Source organism: Notolepis coatsorum (assembly GCF_963971535.1).
Source record: "Notolepis coatsorum genome assembly, chromosome: 1".
In the NCBI taxonomy this organism is placed as follows: domain Eukaryota; kingdom Metazoa; phylum Chordata; class Actinopteri; order Aulopiformes; family Paralepididae; genus Notolepis; species Notolepis coatsorum.
Window position 1 is genome coordinate 254543340 of NC_140165.1, and position 8533 is coordinate 254551872.

The following is an 8533-nucleotide window of genomic DNA, read 5'->3' on the forward strand; positions in this document are numbered from 1 at the left end:
CCAATGCACCAATTACATTTAAAATAGTGAATATAATATAATATAGCCACCCAAAGAAAAATTGCATGTGTGTTCCTGTGTGTGCCGCCCATCGCATGTGTGTGTCACTGCATGATGATTAAAGACTTCTTCAAAAAGTCGTTATTTATTATAAAAACAGCATTCGTGTGTTTGACAGTTATTGACGGTGAATTAGTTTGAATATGGCCAGTTAATTACAGCTCAGTGAAATTATAATGTAGCAGTCCCTATAAAACAAGGTCTTGTGTTAATTACAGCTCAGTGAAATGATAAGGTATCAGTCCCTATAAGACAAGGTCTTGTGTTAATTACAGCTCAGTGAAATGATAAGGTAACAGTTTCTACGTCAGCAATGTACAGTTTCTACGTCAAATGTATATACTCCCTTTTCCTGACTCCTTCTGTATCACAAACAGTACTGTATTTGCAAATCTGGTATGTCATAAATGTATAGATGTAGCAGTACTGACTATCTGTATGTCATGTATGTCATATATGTCCTGATGAATTGAAAATGGGGGACCCTGATGTAAACAAGACGAAAGTCTTTCTCTGGTCTGCATCCCCTTAACAATTGTGTGTATTGAGCTGTACTGTATTGTACCCATTCTGCAATCTGTTAATAAAGTTTTCAATCAATCAATCAATCAGTCCTGTGGCGGAATAATAACCATCCCCCATCCATTCACCTCCAACCCCCCCCCCCCCCCCCCCCCCCACGTGTGACCCCCCCACACACACCCATAGCCCAATAGCCCATTGTCCCTAGTGTTTCTGTCTACCCTCCCCCATTCACCCCACCCCCTTCCTTACCTCATCCCCCTCACCTGACCTCCCCCTCATAGAACCACCCTCCAACCCCGACCTGGGCCAATAAGCCTTTTGATTGATTGATTGATTGATTGATTGATTGATTGATTGATTGATTGATTGATTGATTGATTGAACATTTTATTAACAGATTGCAGAATGGGTACAATACAGTACAGCTCAATACAAGTTGTTAAGGGGATGCAGACCAGATAAAGACTTTTGTCTTGTTTACATCAGGGTCCCCCCATTTTCAATTCATCATAACATATATGACATACATGACATACAGATAAATCAAATCAAATCTCTCATTTAATGCACATATAAAATGTTACAAAGGGTCAGATTAAACCGAATATATATATTTATTTATGGATATATATTGAATAGTATTTGTATATCGTTTGATATCCCTTGTATATTCCTTGTACATATATACGGAATACCCCTTTAGCCTACTATAGCCCATAATATTTCATTCTCCTATTGGATGGCGTGCCACCAGGCGCCAGTGACTTACCCCCTAGAGCTGTCTTGAAAGCTACCGACATAACATGTCTGTACATGCCCGCTTCTGCCCAGGGCTACGAGACAGTGAGCAGGCTGGCACTCGTTTATCCCCCGTACATATAAATATGGCGCGGCGAATACAGAACTTCCTTTTCAGTTCGCCCCTCTTCAGTTCGAGTTGAAGTTCAGTCTTGTTCAGTTACCAAGTAAAGCCTTACCCACTATGCAACGTGCGGTAGAGTAGGGCTCGTATTGCCTCAAATAGAGTCGTGTTTATCCTACTACGTTTGTTCAACGTATCGTTCGCTATTTACTAGTAAGCCTTCATTACGAGTCAAAGACCACGTGAAGTGAGTAATTGTGTGTCTACATAGAGCACTTATTGCCGCGTGCTAATAGGATAGTAACGCCAAGTTCAACTGTGGACCACCGCGACCACCGAGGATTTACACCGGTGATTGCAGAGCCACTTTCCGGCAGGATTATTATTCTTCATTCTTCACCAAGCTGCTGGAGCAGAGAACCATCTACACCCACTGCTGTGGGATCTACACATGCCCGTGAGGACATCACTCGAGCCCGTCTCTGTCGGAGCAGAGACTCCACGGCTTCACCTGTGCGGCGCGCACACTGAGAGTACAGAGGCTGCCTTTCCCCGCTGATACAGGGAGTAATTGTCGCCTGTGGAACCATTGACTTTGTATAGAGCATTGCCTCCCCCTGCTGGCTTACAACCGGTAGTAATCCCCCTGACAATATCCCTAGATCTAATTCCTAACATTCATTATTGATTTGCCTATGCACATTCTATTTGCCTTATAAGCGCATTCTAGTAATGTAATATAATATCCCTTGCTGTAATAAATATTCTAAACGAGTATTTGTGTGGAAACCGTTTCATTGTGGAGAAGTTCTCATCTGATATACTTGTGTACGGTATGGCCAGTAATGTACATAAGACGGTAGTGGTGTAATGATACCATACTTGATTAATACAGTCAGGGAATTGTACCCCTCAGTTACAATTGGTCCTTCGAGCCGGATAATAATTAGCGTAATATTAATATAATATTAATATTGACATGGCCGATGACGAACACTCCACAAACGGTTCTCCTAAGCTAGATCGCCCGCAGCGCAGACGGCAGCCACCTCCCTATCTAGAGGCATACGCTGTCAGTCCAATACCTAGCTTTAAAGGGAAATTAAATACGGATAACATAACTAAAGCGGATAGTAAAATTATGTCCGACCCTATCAACCAGGCTACCCCGCCATCAGAGGCCCTAGTGGGTTCTAATGTAACTGACCAAGCTCACGGTGGGGACCAGGAGGGAACTGACACGACTTTATCCCCAGACAACGTCGACAAGGTAGTCCCCGGAGAGCTCCAGGATAAAGAAAGCCCTCCCGGGATGGATCCCGACCCACCACAAGAAGAGACGCGCACCCAGGAGATGGATCTCCTCGGTACGCAACAGGAGAACGGATCTCCAACAAGTACTGCCGGGAGCCGATCGCCCCGAACGGCGTCTTCCCCCAGCGAGGCGGACAAGATGCTGGCGCGAGCACTCATCGCCACCCTGGCAGCCTCCACCGAACGCGATCGACTTCAAGCGCAACAGACGCGCGAGCGCGAACATTTTGCAGGCGAGCGAGAGCGCTTCCAGGCGCAACAAAGGAGTGAAGACGACCGCATAAGACTGGAGACCAGACGCCTCCAGACAGAAGAGAACATTGAGAGAAGCCGCGCCGATGCACAGCACGCCGCCGCCAATGCACAGCACGCCGCCGCCAATGCACAGCGCGACGTCGCAAATGCACAGCTCCACGCCGCCCATGCCAGCGCCAATGCCCAGCGCGACGCCGCCAACGCACAGCGCGACGACGCCCAGGCCAGCGCCAATGCGCAGCGCGACGCCGCCAATGCCCAGCGCGAAGCAGCGCACGACGCAGCCCATGCCCAGCGCGAGGCAGAGCGCGACCGGCTGCAGGCGGAGCTGATGGACAAACTGGTTGCCATGGCGACACCCCCCCACTCCGCACGGAGCTCTCAGAGATCGTCAAGACATGGGTCTAGGACACATTCCCCTACCCGACGAAGCGACCCGGGACTCCGCCAACAGGAGGATCCTGTCCACGTCTCCGAACCCCCTTCCCGGCCGGTCCATACGAGACCCAGCAACAGGGAAGAACCGGACCACGCAGAGAGACTGAACAGAAGACTCCAGGTCCTAGCAGAGGAAGAGGAGGAGGAAGAGGAGGAATGTCAAGTCGACCAGCAGCAACGTACGCTGGACCAGGAGGCCCAGTACAGCCCCGACCAGCAGCAACGTACTCTGGACCAGGAGGTCCAGTACAGCCCAGAAGTTAGCCCCGAGGCCCTGCGCTACAAACCCCCGACTCCACTCACGGGTGAGTTTGACGCACCGTCAGCCCCGAGGAACAGCACCTGGGTACCAGACCTTCGGTACCCACCAAGTACCAGCCCAAGACGACACGCACGGGGAGACTCGCCTAGGAGGCCTCTTCCCCAACGCTCACCGATGTGCCAGTCATCCATGGCATCGTACCTTGGCGCACCGACGTTTCCAGACTTCACCCATGAGAACCGAGCACAGTACACGGAGCTACGGATGTGCTTAGAGACAATGATGGTTGATGTAGCTGATGAACGCCACAAGTATGCTACCCTATTGAAGCACCTCAAGGTGCCCCGAGCGCACAATATAGCGCTGGCCTATGCCAACTCTACTACCCCATACACAGCGGCTCTAGCAGCACTCGACCAACGGTATGGACGCGTATGGGACTACGTGATACAGGAGATAAGAGACATTGACCGTCTCCCCCCAGCCAGAGACAACAGAGCATTAGATGACCTGTCTATCAAGGTACAGTCCCTGGTAGGGATGCTGGGGTCCCAAAAGGAAAAGGGTATCTACGAACTGTACGCTAACTCTAACGTAGAGAGGATATTAGAGAAGCTCCCTCCCGCCCGACAAGAGCGCTTCAGGCGGCAGAGAGACTACCGCGACCCCAACGGTCCAGAGGCATCCCTCCTAGACCTATCTGATTTCCTCGCCAGGGAGGTCAGTAGCCTACGACTCGACACGTTCGTATGGAGTGGACCAAGCCCAAGACTCGGACCTCTGGGACAAACGGATAACCGCCGGTTGGTGACCGTTATGCACCAAGCCGAATCAGTACCACACAAGAACCACAACACCCCCTCGACGAAAGAGGACCAGTGGAAGATTGAGTGCCAGTACTGTGAGGGAGAACATCGGCTGTATCAGTGCGAAGATTTCAAGAAGCTGACCACGGATGATGTGAGTCAGTGGGTCAAGGACCACCGCCGCTGCTTCCGCTGCGCGCGCAGCCACCTAGCAGCTGAGTGCCGCCTGAAAAAGAAGTGCAGCAGGTGCGGTGGCACCCACTTGGAGGTCCTGCATGACATCAACAGGCGTCAGCCAGGACAACAGAGTGGGCCCGTCGCGGTAATGTACCATGCCGAGGCGGTGGCACCAGTACCGAAGAGCCACCAGACCGCTCCCTACTGTACCTACTGCGACGGCGGACACTGGCTGGCACAGTGCGCCGAATATAAGACACTGAACCCCGTCCAAGTGGACCAGTGGCGTGAGGCGGCCCAGGCGGGCGCCGCTTACCACGCAGGGGCGGCCCAGGCGGGCGCCGCTTACCGCGCAGCACGGTGCGGAGCCCACCAGAAGGTCCAAGACAACCAACCAACAGGAGTGCTCCACATTGACCAGCATAGCGGGACCCCCCGTGTGCTCCTCAAAGTGGTCAGAGTGCTCCTGAGCTACGAGGACAAGGTCCTGGACACTTACGCCGTCCTGGACGATGGGTCTGAAAAGACTCTCCTCCTCGCTTCCGCAGCAGCCCAGTTGGGCCTGCGAGGTGTCAAAGATACCATGACCATACGCACCATCAGAAGGGACCAGAAGACCATCAAGGGTGAAAGGGTCTCCTTCAAGATAGCAGCGGTGGACCAGCCCGAGAAGCAGTATAGTATAACTAACGTCTTCACCAGCCACGACATAGGCCTGTCTCAGTACACCTACCCCATCCCACAGCTGATGGCTAAGTATGTGCACCTACGTCAACTACCTATACCGCTTATCGACGGCGCCACACCGACCCTGCTCATCGGCTCCGACCACGCGGACCTCATTCTCCCAATTGAGGCGGCCCACGTCGGACCCAAAGGATGCCCAGTCGCGGTTCAGACCCGACTGGGATGGACGCTCCAGGGCCCCCTCTACGGACTTGACAGTCAACCCACGTCTACACGCTGCCTACACACAGAGGCGAGCGACACGGCCTCTCCCCCGTACAGCAGAGGCTATTGACATTAAGCGAGAGGCCCGTGAGAGAACCGTGGGTACCAGAGGGAGTTCGGAATTCCACCCCCCTCAGCTGCGCTCCAGACGTAGCTGACCTCGAACCCAGCACCCCAAGCGACTCCTTGACGGGGCGGCCGGGACCGGCCCCTCCTCAGACGGGGTACAGAGCAAACAAGAGAAACAGACGGAGGAGGAGAAAGCACAGCCAAGCACAGATCAAAGCAGTCTCAGGCCCGCTTCCTCCTAAGCCCCCCTTCATCCCGTCCAGTCGTCATGACCATAGACCAGTCACTACCCCGAGCTGCGTGGCCGGCCGGCCGCGTAAGCAAAGTGACCACTGGTGCCGACGGAAAGGTCAGAGTGGCAGAAGTGCTCGGCCAAGGGCGGACCTACAACCGACCCGTGGCGAGGCTGATAGAGTCGCCAAGGCTCCCCGACTCGCTTAATGACGACCATGACCCATGACTTTGTGAACTGACCGACCCCTCACAACGGACATTGAGTAGTGGACAGTGCGGTTAATCTGTCTCTGCTTAGCTAATTAGGTGGGACTAATTAGGGGGCGGCTGTTACAAAGGGTCAGATTAAACCGAATATATATATTTATTTATGGATATATATTGAATAGTATTTGTATATCGTTTGATATCCCTTGTATATTCCTTGTACATATATACGGAATACCCCTTTAGCCTACTATAGCCCATAATATTTCATTCTCCTATTGGATGGCGTGCCACCAGGCGCCAGTGACTTACCCCCTAGAGCTGTCTTGAAAGCTACCGACATAACATGTCTGTACATGCCCGCTTCTGCCCAGGGCTACGAGACAGTGAGCAGGCTGGCACTCGTTTATCCCCCGTACATATAAATATGGCGCGGCGAATACAGAACTTTCTTTTCAGTTCGCCCCTCTTCAGTTCGAGTTGAAGTTCAGTCTTGTTCAGTTACCAAGTAAAGCCTTACCCACTATGCAACGTGCGGTAGAGTAGGGCTCGTATTGCCTCAAATAGAGTCGTGTTTATCCTACTACGTTTGTTCAACGTATCGTTCGCTATTTACTAGTAAGCCTTCATTACGAGTCAAAGACCACGTGAAGTGAGTAATTGTGTGTCTACATAGAGCACTTATTGCCGCGTGCTAATAGGATAGTAACGTCAAGTTCAACTGTGGACCACCGCGACCACGGAGGATTTACACCGGTGATTGCAGAGCCACTTTCCGGCAGGATTATTATTCTTCATTCTTCACCAAGCTGCTGGAGCAGAGAACCGTCTACACCCACTGCTGTGGGATCTACACATGCCCGTGAGGACATCACTCGAGCCCGTCTCTGTCGGAGCAGAGACTCCACGGCTTCACCTGTGCGGCGCGCACACTGAGAGTACAGAGGCTGCCTTTCCCCGCTGATACAGGGAGTAATTGTCGCCTGTGGAACCATTGACTTTGTATAGAGCATTGCCTCCCCCTGCTGGCTTACAACCGGTAGTAATCCCCCTGACAATATCCCTAGATCTAATTCCTAACATTCATTATTGATTTGCCTATGCACATTCTATTTGCCTTATAAGCGCATTCTAGTAATGTAATATAATATCCCTTGCTGTAATAAATATTCTAAACGAGTATTTGTGTGGAAACCGTTTCATTGTGGAGAAGTTCTCATCTGATATACTTGTGTACGGTATGGCCAGTAATGTACATAAGACGGTAGTGGTGTAATGATACCATACTTGATTAATACAGTCAGGGAATTGTACCCCTCAGTTACATAAAATATTTCACCAAAATTGCCTTCTTCGTAATATCGCAAAAATTCACCCCATTTTAACTCTGGCTGATGCTGAAACCCTAATTCATGCTTTTGTCTCATCACGTCTGGACTACTGTAATGCACTTTTTTCAGGCCTACCTAATTCAAGCATCAAAAATCTTCAACTCGTGCAAAATGCAGCTGCACGGATACTAACTAAAACTAGAAAATGTTATCACATCACACCAGTTTTGTCCGGCCTACACTGGCTACCTATTCAAGCCCGATCTGACTTTAAAGTGCTACTCCTCACCTACAACATTTTAAATGGGCTTGCACCGCTCTATCTATCCGATCTCATCTCCCGATACTTACCCGCTCGTGCTCTGCGCTCACAAAATGCGGGGTTTCTATCGATTCCTAGGGTTAAAAAGAAATCCGCCGGCCACAGAGCCTTTGTCTACCGCGCTCCCTACCTGTGGAACAAATTACCTGCCGTCGTCAGGGGCGCCTGCTCTGTCGAAGCTTTTAAATACCTGCTTAAGACCCATCTTTTCTCTCTCTCCTTCAACCTACCCTGATCTCACCCCCTCCTATTGCTAGGTTTTAGTGAGTTTTTCCTTACCTTCGCGTGGGGTATGTCTGGGAGTGTTGCATTTATTTATTTTGCATTTATTTAAAAAAAAATTTACCTTATGGTGTTCTTGTTTTGTTCTTGACTTATTGTGATGTTTCTTCTTGACTTGTTTAAAGAAGACGTGTACGGCCCATGGGGACATTAACGTGTTGTCGGGCCTTACAAATACATTTGATTTGATTTGATTTATGACATACAGATAAGACAGTACTGCTACATCTATACATTTATGACATACCAGATTTACAAATACAGTACTGTTTGTGATACAAAAAGAGTCTAAAAAGAGAGTACATTTGAGGGGGAAGAAGCTGTACATTGGAGGTTGGGTAGGTGGGGGGGGGGGTAACTGTACATTGGAGATGGTTGGGTGGGGGGGTTGGGTAGCCGGGTTGGGGGGGGGGTTGTACATTGGAGGGGGTTGGGTTT